This window comes from Ursus arctos, unplaced genomic scaffold (assembly GCF_023065955.2).
Source record: "Ursus arctos isolate Adak ecotype North America unplaced genomic scaffold, UrsArc2.0 scaffold_3, whole genome shotgun sequence".
NCBI classification, from domain to species: domain Eukaryota; kingdom Metazoa; phylum Chordata; class Mammalia; order Carnivora; family Ursidae; genus Ursus; species Ursus arctos.
Genome location: NW_026622985.1, coordinates 76,865,900 through 76,881,447, shown reverse-complemented (window position 1 = coordinate 76,881,447; position 15,548 = coordinate 76,865,900). Strand labels below are relative to the sequence as shown.

The following is a 15,548-nucleotide window of genomic DNA, read 5'->3' as shown; positions in this document are numbered from 1 at the left end:
ATATTATTAAAAGAAGTGTTCTAAAAATTGTATGAAACTCATAGAAATCTGATGTTCTGTTATGCTTTCTTGCAGTGTTGTTGGTCACAGAAATAACCAAATTTCCTTGTCAACTGCATTGTAATGTACTCTAAACAGATCTTTAAACATGGCCATTTTTTTAAAGTCTTATTTACAAACTTTTATTCAGATTCTTTTATAAAAGTGTCCTGCAACTGTGCTTCATGTTCAATGAGACTTGTGGAAAGAACTCCGAACACACTTCTTTAAGATCATAAAGTAGGTAAAAATTTCTGGAACTAATGATTATAATATTTATAGCTTTTCATTTGAGACATTGCTAGTTTTTTAAATGCTTTGTTTTTATAGATTTAAGAAAACTTTTTCTCTTAAACTGACTTAACAGCAATTTCATAATACATACCTTTGTGGACGAATTGAAACATTTATCTTTACTTCCTACCTGAACTCCGCAGAATTCAAAAACTCTCAGTGAGGGGATGCTGGGGTGGCTCAGTTGATTAAGCATCTGCCTTCAGCTTAGGCCATCATCCCGGGGTCCCACATCGGACTCCTTGCTCAGCAGGGAGCCTGCTGCTTCTTCCTCTGCCTGTGTTCTTACTCTCTCTGACAAATAAATAAAAAATAAAAATTCTTTAAAAAGAATTCTCAGTATTCTTATATAAATCAATAATCAATAAATTGCTAAATAATATAAGTTCAGTAAGAATCTGTTCTACTTATGGTGAGACATAATTGGAAACATATTTCCAAGGCTTTTCCTGGAATGTCATATTTGAGAGAGATAGGCATAGACTCAGATATGACCAGATAGCTTTAAGGAACTGACTTTTTGAAGCCCTTAAAGAAATATCAGCCTGGTACGTTGCTACACAGCAGCCTGGCCCAGTTAATAAAGAAGGTCATTTCCTGGCAGGTGCAAGAACCTTAGAATGTTTGAATCTGTCTTTTCAAGCTTTGCAGTCAGATCTATAGATTTTGCAGGTGAAGTCTGATGGCAAGTATTTGGCTTGGCTTCTGGCCTCAAGAAGTTAAAAGTTCAATCTAAAGATTCCTTATAAAAACTTCCAGCAAAGAGCCTCTATGGTCAGCTGCTATTCTTGCTGTGCTTTTATAAATAATTAGGCTATGGTTTTTCTGTTTTTTTGAAACTATACTTATTTTGAAGCAAATCGAGGTTAATTTGGCTGTCTTTGGTAAAAATGAGAGTGATTATAGACAAAAAAAATGTTTCAATAACACCCCTCTGTAGATATTAGATTTTTTAAATTAAATTAGCCAACATATAGTACATTAGTTTCAGATGTACAGTTCAGTAATTCATCAGTTGCATATAACACCCATTGTTCATCAAATCACATGCTCTCCTTACCCCATCACTGAGTTACCCCATGCCCCCAGCCACCTTCCCTCCAGCAACCCTCAGTTTCCGCTAGTTGAGTCTCTCATGATATCCCTCTCTGATGACTTCTTCAGTTTTCCTTCCCTTTCCCTATGATCTTCTGAACTGTTCCTTAAATTTCACATATGAGTGAAACCATATGATAATGGTCTTTCTCTGATTGACTTATTTCACTCTGCATAATCCCCTCCAGTTCCATCCATGTCAATGTAAATGGTAAGTATTCATCCTTTCTGATGGCTAAGTAATATTCTATTGTGTGTATGATGATTATTTGTTTTTTGGGTGTTGTGTTTAATAAGTTCTTTATAGATCTTGGATATTAGCCCTTTACAAATATCTTCTCCCATTCTGTGGGTTGCCTTTTAGTTTTGTTGACTATTTCCTTTGCTGTGCAGACGCTTTTTATCTTGATGAAGTCCCAATAGTTCATTTTTGCTTTTCCCTTGCCTTTGGAGATGTGTCTAGCAAGAATTTGCTGTGGCCAACGTGTAAGAAGGTGCTGCCTGTATTCTCACCTAGGATTTTGATGGATTCCTGTCTCACATTTAGGTCTTTCATCTAACTGCTCAACACCTTTGGAGTAAAGGCAGTCCTAGGAAGGAAGTACATAGCAAGACAAGCCTTTCTCAAGAAACAAGGAAAGTCTCAAATACACAACCTAACCATATACCTAAAGGAGCTGGAGAAAGAACAGCAAAAAAGCCTAAACCAAGCAGGAGATGAGAATTAATAAAGATTAGAGCAGAAATCAATGAAATAGAAACCACAAGAACAGTAGAACAGATCAATGAAAGTAGAAGCTTTGAAAGAATAAAGGTTCTTTGAAAGAACTAATAAGATCAATAAACCCTTAACCAGACTTATCAAAAAGAAAAGAGAAAGGACCCAAATTAATCATGAATAAAAGAGGAGAGATCACAACCAACATTAAGGAAATATGAACAATTACAAGAACATATTATGAGCAACTCTATGCCAGCAAATTAGGCAATCTGGAAGAAATAGAAAACCTGAACAGACCCATAAATAGCAAGGAAATTGAAGCTGTAATCAAAAATCTCTCAACAAACAAGAGTCCAGGGCCAGATGGATTCCCAGGGGTATTCTACCAAACATTTAAAGAATTAACAACTATTCTTCTGAAGTTGTTTCAAAAAATAGAAAAGGAAGGAAAACTTCCAAACTCTATGAGGCCAAGATTCCCTTGATTCCAAAACCAGACAAAAATCCCACCAAAAAGAATTACAGACCAATATCCCTGATGAACATGGATGCCAAAATTCTCACCAAGATACTAGCCACTAGGATCCAACAGTACGTTTAAAGGATAATTCGCCACAACCAAGTGGGATTTATTCCTGGGCTGCAAGGTTGGTTCAACATTCACAAATCAATCAATGTGATAGATCACATTAATAAAGGAGAAGACCCATATGATCCTCTCAACTGATGCAGAAAAAGCATTTGACAAAATATAACATCCTTTCTTGATTAAAACTCTCCACAGTGTAGGGATTGAGGGAACATGCCTCAGTATCATAAAAACCTTATATGAAAACCCACAGCAAATATCATTCTCAGTGGGGAAAACCTGAGGACTTTTCCCCTAAGGTCATGAACACCACAGGTATGTCTACTCTCTTCACTGTTGTTCAACATCGTACTAGAAGCCCTAGCCTCAGCCATCAGACAACAAAACGAAATAAAAGGCATTCAAATTGGCAAAGAAGTCAAACTCTCACTCTTCACAGATGATACTTTCTGTGGAAAACCCAAAAGACTCCACCCCAAAATTGCTAGATATTAGATTTTAATAAACTGAATTAGATCCTGATTTATGTTCTCCAATGCTTGGCAACAACCCTCCAAACTAATATTTTTCTCCCATCTTTCTTACACGGAATCATTTGGAATCATTTGAAAACTAAAACCACCCTTTTTCCTGAAGCCCCTGCAAACTGAATACAAACAACTTGATGTAAACATCTGAGAAATAGCTACAATAACTCATGTATAGATAATTTTCAAACCTTTTCTTTTTGAGTGACCCACAGAACACCAACATTTGAACTACAAACCAGGAAGATCTGTCAGATTGCCACGGCCTGTCCTCTATCTGAAGAATCTTCAAGCCTGACATCTAGAACTCTTCTTGACTGGCTACTCTAAGAGCTCAAAACTGGTCTATAATTTGATCTGATCATTAACCATTCTTTTTTCTTTTGTTTCTGTAGAAATGTCTGTCTAATGCCTAATTGCTTGAACCACAGACTTAACTTTGAGATTATACCTGTATCGGTTTAAACTGATTTTAAATTGATCTATTTTCAGGACTAAGGGACTCATGTAACCATCTACCAGCTCAACTTTTAATTTCTAAAAACCTCAGGGAAATTTGAGAGGAAGAAACTATACGGGCTACCTTGGCATGAAGATTATTTTGAGCTAAAGGCAATTGAAACCCTGAAAGGTCAAGAGAAACTTTTGCTTCTCCCTTAACTACATAGAGAATCCAAATTGGGGGTCTTTCTCAGGATAAGGGTTATTGCCAGAGAAAATTTATCTGAGTGACTCATCTGTATGGTAGGACAAGAATCTAATTACCAAATGTCTGCTTTTCTTCTTATTGTCCTGTGAATTGTATTCCTTCCCTTTGAAGTCCCAAATCCCTACCTCCTCCACCCTAAACTAAGGTGACCTACATACTTCATTTGGCCTGACTTCTTTAGAATTTTCATGTCTGTATGGATTGTACAAAATTAAATTTTATTTTCTTCTGTCTCATGTCAATTTGATTCTTAACACAGCTAGAAGCAACTTAAAGGGGACAGGAAATTCTTGCTCCTTAACAAGTACAAAATAATTCTCCAGAATGGCTCAAAGTTCATCACTTAGACTGTAACAGCATCTGGTGGAATACACTGGGACAGATACCAACAGAAATCCTAATTTTGCAGAGAGGGTCAATAAACCTAGCTGCAGGATACTGACCATGGTGAGGAAAAGACAGGTTTCTTTAAAAATAAAAATACATGTATTACTTAACCCAGCAATTAATTACTCTCCCAGGCATTTACCCAAGGAAAAGGAAAATGTGTGTCCACAAGCATATGGATAGATAGCAGGCCTGTGGATAAATATTATAAACCAAGGGAATAGAATTAAGATCTCAGAAACAACGCCCAAACCCATGGCCAATTATTTTTTGACAAGGGAGTCAAGATCACTGGTTGGGGAATAAAGAATTAGATAACTGCATGTAAGAATGAAATTGGACCCCTACTTTATATAGAACAATGAACTCAAAATGGATCAGTGACTTAAATATAAAAGTCTTAGAAGAAAACATCGTCAAAACACACACATACAGACAGGTAATTCTTCATGACCTCATATTTGGCAATGGATTGTTAGATTTGACACCAAGAGCAACAGAAAAACCTATATACATAAGGTGGGCTTTGTCAAAAAATTTTGTACCTTAAAGGACATTATTAATAGGAAGTAAAAAGGCAACATATGAAATGGAAGAAACGATTTTCAAGCCATAGATCAGGGTTTGGTATTCAGAATATATAAAGAACACTTACAGCTCAACAACAAAAAGACAAACAGTCCAATTTTTAAAATGGGCAAAGGACTTGAGTAGACATTTCTCCAAATAAGATAAATGACCAACAAGCACATGGAAGGATGTTCACCATCCTTTGTCACTAAGAAAATGTGAATCAAAACCACAATGAAGATCCATTAGGATGACTAGCCCAGTGATGGAGCCCTGGGTGTTATGCACAAACAATGAATCATAGAACACTACATCAAGAACTAATGTACGGTATGGTGACTAACGTAATAAAAAGATGACTATAATCAAAAACAAAAATTAACATGTGTTGGTGAGGATATGAAGAGATTAGAACCCTAGTACATCACTGGTGGGAATGTAAAGTGGTAAAGTCATTGTGGGAAACAGTTTCTAAAAAACGTTAAACAGAGTTCCTATATAGTCCAGCAATTCTATTCCTGGTATATGTCCAGGAGAAATGAAAACCTATGTCCCTGCAGAAACTTGTACACAGAAGTTTATAGCAGCATTATTCACAATAGCCTAGAGGCTATAACCCATATGTCCATCAATAAATGAATGAGTAAACAAATTGTATACCTATAGATTAATAGACTCAAAAGTGAACCCACTAATAGTTAATATCCATTTGGGAAAAATGAATATTGACCTTACCTACACCATACAAAAAATTATAACACAAATTAAAGTACAGGTATAAATGAACAACCATAATCTTCCAGAGGAAAATACAATAAATTTTGTAATTTGGGGTGATAGGTCAAAAAATAATAAGCCTTTAAAAATTATAAATGGGGCTGATTCAAATTTAAAAGATTTTTTTTTCTATTTAAAGAATACCCTTAAGAAAATGAAACAGCAAGTCACAGAATAGGGAGAAATACTTGGAATACATCTGTATGACAAAATAGAAAGCAAACAACTCAATTTAAAAATTGACAAGTATTTGAACAGATCCTAGTAGACAAGTTAAATACACTGTTCACATGTGTGGCTCACATATTTCTATTGCACTATTTCTACAGCACTTGAGAATATAAAATTCAAAAAGAGCAAAATTATTTTTAAAGCAGTATTTAGATTAAGTATCCTCAACTAGTAACAGGATAAACTAAATCCAGATCCTTTTATTGGCAGACTCGGCATAAAACAGCATCTTCCAAATACATGCATTTTAACAAAGCTTTCATTATTTCAGGTAGATATCTACTATATCATTCCGTAGACTTACGCTCATCTTGAAAGATAATTTTAACTATGCTTAAAAAGATTTTTAAAAAGCCACAAACTAACCTACAACATAGTCTCTTGTAGTCTCCTCGAATAATAGCCATTGTTCTTCTGACCCCTAAACATGTTCTTGATTTTAAACTATACATATTCCTTTGCTCTCTAGATTTTATCTCCTCTTTGTTTTCACTGTCTTTTTTGTGGGAGGAGCAGAAAAAAATTCTAAATCTGGTTCATATCCATGACCCTGCCTTGGTTTAAATTTGGATTCCTTTCTCCATGGCTTTACTAGGTGCAGTCTCAATCCCCACAGACTTAGCTTTGGGATTAGGCAATTTTCAGATTCCTTACCCTGTGAATGTAGCTATAGTAATTGAAGTAGTACAAGAATGATGAAATATATTGCACTGTAAACCACTATTTTTTGAAATATGGAACCAATATGGGAAATGTTCCAAACATATCAGGTTCTACAAATATCTCAGTAGAAAGACAAACTAGAGAGAGATTCACTTATAATAAATGCATGAATATGAGTTGTAGCCATTCTAACAAAATATCCTATTTAACTTAATTTGAGAAATTGGGGCTGCTGTTTATTCTTATCTCTTTGTCCTTTAAATTCTGTATCTTGTGCATCACAGAAAAGCTTCACAGTTCTAAACACTGTATTGTGCAACGAGTAAGATAAAGGGTGTCTAAATGCCAGAGGGAATATGCACTATGTTGATGAATAATCTTAAGTTTTTAACTACATAAGAGTATTCACTCTGAAAAGCAGAGTAATTTTAGAAATAGAGTCAATTAAGATAATAAAACTATCTTTTTTCTAGATCTGACTTTTATTTATAGTTGGCAATGTAGAGGATTTGTAGTGGGATATCCTATATGCAATGGCATCCCATTTAAAAATACATTAGTTTGAGGAAATTTTCAAAAAAAAATATTCCAAAGTATCTTTTTAAAAATAAAAATAATTCTTTTTACAAAAGATGAAATTTCATAAATTAAACAACTTTTGAGAGGAAGTACTCTTAAAACTTACTAATTGTTAAATGGACAGACTTTAGATTTACAGATATTTCAAATAAAATGAAGAAAATATGATTCACTAATGCTAAAACTAATTAGCTTTGAGAAACACACAATGAGCAATGTCTAGATACAATGAATCTTTCATTGATAAAAACTGATAGCATAAAGAAAAAAAATGTTAGAAACTCTATCATGACAATTACCCTTGATCATATGATTAATATAGAGAGCTGGTAATGAAAATGGGACACTCATTTGCTTTGCATAAAAATTGTGATTTATTCTAACAGGGAAGTGTAAAATGAAATTAGAAGTGAACTGGTCAAGGCTTGACTGTAAAGTCCTAATACGGATTTATAAAACCAATTTCATTTATAACTTGCATACTTGAGTATTTTCCATGAACAAGACACTTAGTAATGTGGGTTACACTAAGATAATAAGTATAATTTCTGCTCTCAAATGCAATAGCATAGAAAGTAATTTGTAGGTAATTCTAAAGAAATAAAAATCTTTTGAATTACATTGAACAATAGAGCTGGAAAAGGCTGAAATATTAGCAAAGATGATTCTAATAATGATAGATAAGATAGAACAGAACCTGGTCCTTTTTGCCCTCATATCCCTTTCTTACCCTTCTCCTTTTTTGCTCTGTGAAATTGGTGATCTGATTCCATAAATTGTATTTTCAAAAATCCCTTGTCATTTGTCTTACAATTGTGCTTTGCATATGGGAGGATGGAAAGATGAAAGAAGAGAGGAAGCAGATTTTTTTGTCTGTCTTGCCCTTGTACATCATCCCATCCTGATCACCAGGCATTGGCTGCTTCTCCTTTAAGGCACTAGCTTCCAGTCACATGACTCTGGCCTCTGAGTTCTCATACCATTACCTTACCCTTTGTTCCTAGGTCTAGAGATTGTAGCTACAATCTACTGTTGCTCATTTGTGGACTGTTTCACCACAGCTTCCTGTTCACTTCTCAGCTTTTCTATCACCTGTGTAACAAGTTATATACATTAAACTCCCTCTATTTTAAGTATTTTGAATGTTTTCTGTTTTTCTGGCTAGACTCTGAACATAAGAACACCATCAGAGGATTACACCATGGAAATTCCTTACATATGACTTGCATATATTCCTTACAATGGCCATATGAAATAGATATTATTTATAGTATCATTTGGCAGAGGAGGAAACAAAGTTGTTCAAGTATTTTCACAAGATTATACAACTATAAATAGAAGAGCCAGAATTTAAATTCAGGCAATAAGACTCTAAAATTAGAGTTCTTAACCACTAGAATACTTGGCCAAATATTCTTTATCACATGCCATGTAGGGAATGTCTGATAGGGATGACTCTAAGCTGTCCAAAACACCAAAAAATGAACCTGGTTCATCTTCATATTAATATCCAAGGAGTAGGGCAAGGCATCATGGCTGCAATTAATTCATATATTGTGTTCCAAGAGATTATTATTCTTGGTGCTTGGAAATAGCAGCTTAACAACAAAAACAAAATAGACAAATCCTTGTCTTCATGAGCTTACAAACCATTAGAGGGTGAAAGGTAATAGGTACATGAATATTATATCTAGTAGTATATCTAGTAGTAAGTCCTATGATTGAAAATAGAAGATGTTTGAGAAATCTCAGAGTAAGTATTGGAATTTTTAATATAAAAATTCTGTTTTCTTAGATGCTCCCAAATATCTCCTTTCTTCTCTCTCTCTCTGTCCACAACCACCTTTCAGGATCACCTCTCCTCTTTTAGACTTGGATGAAACAACATACCATGGAGTGTGAGATATAACTTAATGACTGACCATCAAGGGCCTGGATATGACATGGAAGTACAAGAGATTCCCCACCAGTTAGCCCCATCATCTGTTTCCCCTTATATAATCTCATAGGAAGCCTGAGACCCTCTATTATCTCCCCAGTGAACTATTCTGATGTGAAGTCCCTCCTTTCAACATTTAAAAAATATTTTATGTGCCCAGTGACTATGTTTACTGAGAACCTCTCGTATCTCTTTGTGTCTCTTGGTGAACAAATAAATATTCAGGTAGTAATGCATTGCATTAGCTTGCTTGGCATCTTTCTTTGCTTTGTTTCCATGTTTCTCTCACCTCACGTTCACCCTGGGTATGTTTCTCTCAAGTCTAGTAAGGTATCACCACCTAAGTCCTTTCCACACACTCTAAGAAACTGAGCTAGTATGTAATTAGAAATTTGGAGGAGGCAGCTAATCAGCAATAGATTTTTGCCTCAGGTATGTCACAGATGCCATCTCGGATTCTATGTCAGCCTTTTACTTAGGTCCATATGAAGGCCACTGAACCTCCTCTCATGGCATTTCAGTTTGTGGCAAGAAGGAAGGGGAAAGGAGAAATAGTTATTGGGTCTCCCTTTTCATCATGAAAGAAAGAGTTGCCCCCAGAAATGCTGAAGTGTAATTCCACTCAACATCTTTTTTGCTTAAAACTGCCATTTGGCAAGCCCCAGTTCAAGAGAAACTTGTAAAGTGAATATTTAGCAGTTTTAGTCTTTACAGTGAAAGTGTATAAGAAGGAAGCAGTTGGAATGGTGTGGACTGGCCAGGCAGTAGAGTTGGCTACAGTCATTAAGAGGACTGCCAATAGAAGAAAATAGAGGGAATGCCACTGGGGCAATATTTGAAAAAATAATGGCTGAGATCATTTAGAGTTAGTAAAACATGAATTATCAAATTGAAATCAACCACTTATTCCTAAACACATTGAATAAGAAGAAATTGACGTCTTGTTAAAAGTTAAGTTGCTCCTCACAAAATCTGGAGAAAAAGTGTTGAAAGCAACTATAAAGAAAAGATGAGTGAGGCATCTATTGGCTCAGTTGGTTAAGCAGCCAACTCTTGATTTTGGCTCAGGGCATGATCTCAGGGTCCTGGGATCAAGGCCCATGTTGCACTCACAATCATCAGAGTCTGCTTAAGGATTCTCCCTCTCGCTCTGCCCCTCCCACTGGCTCACGCATGCATGCATGCACTCTCTCTCAAATAAGTAAATTAAAAAAGAAAAAAGGAAAAGAGTTACATAAAAAGGAACAACAATTAGTTTTCAGTAGCAATGTTAGAGGCTCAAAGACAATGGACCCTTAAAAGTGCTAAGAAAAAATAAATGTCACCTAAGAATCTTATACCCAGTTCAATTATCATTCAAGACTATGTATGATGTAAAGACATTTTCAAATAGTGGAAAAGTTTATCGCACATATTTGGTGAAAGAACTAGAATATATCTCAATAAAAAGGAAATTGAAATCAGGGGGAGTAGAATACAAGGAATAGTGGTATGGTCTGCCAATGACCAAATTTTAGCTGAGGATAATTGTAAAGAATTGTAAGAACAGGGGTGCCTGGGTGGCTCAGTTGGTTAAGGGACTGCCTTCGGCTCAAGTCATGATCCCAGGGGTCTGGGATCGAGCCCCGCATCAGGCTCCTTGTTCAGCGGGGAGCCTACTTTTCCCTCTCTTTCTGCCTGCTACTCTACCTGCTTGTATGCTGTCAAATAAATAAAATCTTTAAAAAAAGGGGGGGGGATTGCAAGAATATAAAACATGGGGTGATCATTTAGTTTATTCTTCCAAACTGGAAAATTTTTGACAGTAAATGGGGTTACTAAAGATTTCATAATTTCATAAAATATTTTCATTGTTTTATGTTGGTAGGCCTTGTTACTATAAAAAATGATTTTTAAAATAAATATTTCTAAAAATAAATATGTATATATATATGTTTTAATGTATAAATTTTGTTTTAATATCCATATATATTAAAGAAAAATTTAAGAAGTCTCATTAGTTTTCTGAACCACTAAAAATAATAAGTTACTCTTGGCATATATTTATGCTTCAATACATTTCTTAGTTGTATCTGTTTCTAAAACTATATCAATAGACTTTTCTGTAAAATTTTTTTTTTCAAATATGGTCTTATTGTTCTAAATTTTTATAAAGTTTCCTACAATTTTCCTCAAAATTGCACTTCATAGTCAACAAAGTTGTTAACAAATTCTATTGAAGATTCTGGGTTGTTTTTTTTTTATTATGAAAACATTCTAGATGTGTCAGTGCCTTGCAAGCTCAAAATAAAGTCTACTAAATCCAGGATATTTTAAGTTACTGTCTTTTTGCTTCTAGCCAGAGTTTCTTTAATATTTTTGCAAGAAAAAACTCATGAAATTAACTGTTCTTACCTAGGATTATTTTAAATATTTCAATGTCAATTTAAAAAGATTAAAGATAGACATTGAAGATAAAGTAAGAGGGCACAGACAGTTAAAAGCAGAATTATCAAAAGATTATTTCTACAGTTTGAGATATTCCAAAGCACAAATACAGAATTTCTAAATTAAATATCATAAATCACTTGAACTCTCATTTAATGTGTTTGATTCTGTTCTTGCTTTTATAGGGATAAATTTTAGTGTCTTCCTGTTTGCAAACTTGGTTTCTACCCATCACAATTTAAGTCTTATAATCTGACAGATATTTTCTGTCAGCTCATTTTTTGATTAAAGATGTCCTTTATTTTTAACATAAAGCAGTAAAAACAGTATAAATATTAACAAAAGTAATACTTTTGTGCACTTGGACTCAGAAAATATTTACAGCTCAAACAATTCTGAAATGTAACATAGAAAATGAAAAGGGAAGGCTACATGTACTATTATGCTGAGCTTTTGTTTGTGTGCAATTCAATGTTGGTTTTGATATAAAATTTTTACTTACTGTAAATGTATATGGGCAAAAATTATAAATTTTGACAACTTCAAGCTTCTATTTTTTTTTAAGAGGGAATTTATTTTTTTTAATCATTTTTTTTAAGGATTTTATTTATTTATTCGACAGAGATAGAGACAGCCAGTGAGAGAGGGAACGCAAGCAGGGGGAGTGGGAGAGGAAGAAGCAGGCTCATAGCGGAAGAGCCTGATGTGGGGCTCGATCCCATAACGCCGGGATCACGCCCTGAGCCGAAGGCAGACGCTTAACCTCTGTGCCACCCAGGCACCCTCAAGCTTCTATTTCTATTGGTAGAAATACCCATCTTATTTGGTTATAATTACAATTTATGTGTGTGATCCCAAACCAATTCCAAGTACATTTCTGCTCTGTAGGCTTCTTAATTTTGTGTGGATATTGTTTTTATCATAAAGCTTTGCTCCACCAAAATTGGCTAAAATAGTTGTGTCATTCGTGTTGAATTTTAACTGAAGTTCCAATAACATATTAGTTGTTTCATTTTTTTTATAATTTTTATTTTGTTGTATTAGTCACCATATGGTACATCCCCAGTTTTTGATGCAATGTTCCATGATTCATTATTTGCGTATAACAACACCCAGTGCACTATGCCCTCCTTAATACCCATCACCGGCCTATCCCAAGCCCCCACCCCCATCCCCTCTGAAACCCTCAGTTTGTTTCCCAGAGTCCACAGTCTCTCATGGTTCATTCCCCCTTCTGTTTACCCCCCCCCCTTCGTTCTTCCCTTCCTTCTCTTACTGATCTTCCTACTTCTTATGTTCACTTTTAGCAAAATAAACTTTCAGGGCTGTATTTCTTCTCAATTAATGAATAACAGTTGGTGACATTAAAAAATAAACACTAGAAAAATTTATGTTTAAAGCTCTTCTTGTACTAATAGAGTCAAGACATTAATATCTATCACTTCATTTTTCACAGTATATAAGAAAACTAGAATTCAGTCAGCAGGTCAATTAATATAGAAGAGACATGTGATTCTTATGAAAAGTCATGCTTTAAAGAAAGAAACATAAATACATAAATGTACCCTCTGCAGTTTTAAGTGTCATCTTTTTAACCAAAAATTTCAGGTAGATTATGATACTATGACAGAAACTGGAAATAAAATATTTTTGAGTTTTATCGCACCCATGCTATTTATAATTACAACTATTTATAAACACTTGGTTTAAAAATTAAAAATCTGGGACAAGTACTAAACTAGATGGATAACAGGACAATAGACCTAAACCAGAAATGTCCCGGGCTAACCAAATATGCAGTCACCATGTTAAACACCACATTATGCTTGGTCATTTACATATAGTATGGTGGTATTTGGAGTAGTGTGCTTTTAAATCTGAATTTAATCTTGTAGAATGTGTATCCAGCATTATAGACTTAATCTATAAGTTTCAGAAAAATTTACATGAAGCATTGAAGAGGATTTTATAAAACTTAACTCTTAATAACTATGATTATAAATTATATATTGGAAAATAAAATATTGGATACTTTTATTCAATAAAATGAAGCATATTATAAAATTTTGTGAATTTTGTGAATCTATAGTTGTCATAATATTTGTTTCTTTTCCCTGAATAAAATGACAAAGTGCTATTTTAAAATATTGGTTTTCACTTAACTGCCTTATTTTCCCTCATGTTAAAAATGATGAACTATCATTTTTGTCTCATTAATTTCTTTTTATATAAAAATCAGTGCATAATTATATCTCAATATAGAAACTGTAATTTAAGTAAGTTTTGAAACATAGAGTCTTGCTATGCAAATCATATCCCTTCTTGGTCTTTATCTGCTGCACAGTAGGATTCAAGATGAATATCATATTATATGACATGGGTTAAGGAACATACTTTTTATTGAGAAAACTTACAAATGGCCAAGGTCAACGAGTGATTTTTTAAGGAGCCCCTGATACTCCTATCATTCCACAGAAAGGTGTACAGAAGCACTGGGCCTCCTGAGCATTGAGATTTCCATCCTTTTTTATATGACAAGCGTGGGAAATCAGCTTTATCATGGAGGGAATAAACACACTCCTGAATCTGGGGCCATCTATTTGTAAAATTTTTCTGGAAACACTAGTGTTTCAGCACCTAAATATCTTAAATCTGAAGGCCTATCTCCTGTTTGGGGGGAGGAAGCCCCAGTTCTATGGGAAAATAAATTTTGTTGAAAGGAATCCTTGGTCACAGCTAGCTAAATGCAGGCAACACAAAATGAGCATCCAGGGTCACTTTCAGCAACTGTGTCTGGCACCACAAGTATTATAAAACTCACTGTGGAAAGTATCTTCTTAATTTATATACTTTAACCATGATAATACTATCTTACACAAATGGTCATTTATGATTAATAAGTTCTACCTTATACATATTTTCCTGAACTCTACAAATATGACACAGCTTTTAAGCAACATGTTTATAAAAATAAAGTCACCTGTGAGGTGGGAAAGGTGGCAGAGGAGTAGGGGACCCTATTTCAGCCGGTTCCCTCAATGGAGCTGGATATCTACCAGGCCATCCTGAATACCAATGAAATCAGCCTGAGATGTAAGACGATACATCTGGATCTCTACAAACAGAACATCTCTGGTGCTGGGTCTCTGAGGTATGATGTGGGGAGCTGAGTTTCTGCACACAGATATTGTAAGATAAACAGAAGGGGGAGGGAGCTGCTGCACTCGGGCGCTGGGAAGTAGTAGCTACCTGCGCTGGGGAGTGAGCCTGGTGGAGAAACCAGACTGAAACCAGGAGCTCCGGAGCACACATGAGAACTGGGGCAGCTGGTGGATTTAGAAGCACAAATGGCGGAGACGTCCCAGCCCTGGGAGCGAGGACTGGGAGAGAGGCTGTGGGGTGCACAACCCAGGACACTGCGGGTTTTTAGTAGCACTGACAGAAACGGAGTCAGGGTGGCCTGGAGAGCTCAGCGAAGAGCAGACTGCGATCTCTCTGTTCTGAAACAGAGGTTTGGATACTGTCACTACTGCTCTGACTCTCAGAAGAGACACAGAAAGCTGCCAGAAAACAAAAGCCCAAAAAAACCAGTTCTCACTGCCCATCCCCCCCACAGGGGGCAGGGCAACTCTACCCAAACAGGGTTGCCTGAGTATCAGCGCAACAGGCCCCTCCCCCCAAAGGCAGGCTGAAAGAAAAAGGAGCCCACATCCCTAAGGTCCCTATAAAACAGGTACATCTTGCTGGGTCCTAGTCAATAATTTGAGCTCTATGTACTACAAAACTATTATCACAAAGTCAGCATGGTACTGGCACAAAAACAGACACACAGACCAATGGAACAGAATAGAGAACCCAGAAATGGACCCTCGGCTCTTTGGGCAACTAATCTTTGATAAAGCAGGAAAAAACATCCAGTGGAAAAAAGACAGTCTCTTCAATAAATGGTGCTGGGAAAATTGGACAGCTACATGCAAAAGAATGAAATTTGACCACTCTCT

At 35.5% G+C, this 15,548-nt stretch overlaps 1 long non-coding RNA gene across 1 annotated transcript in view; it reads right to left on the bottom strand.

Moving 5' to 3' along the window:
• LOC113263655 (uncharacterized) overlaps positions 1 to 15,548 on the bottom strand; it is a 292,192-nt gene that overhangs the window by 60,320 nt on the left and 216,324 nt on the right. The window contains exon 13 of the long non-coding RNA XR_008956299.1: positions 464 to 627. This is a non-coding gene — a long non-coding RNA (uncharacterized LOC113263655). The remainder of the gene's footprint in view (positions 1 to 463; positions 628 to 15,548) is intronic.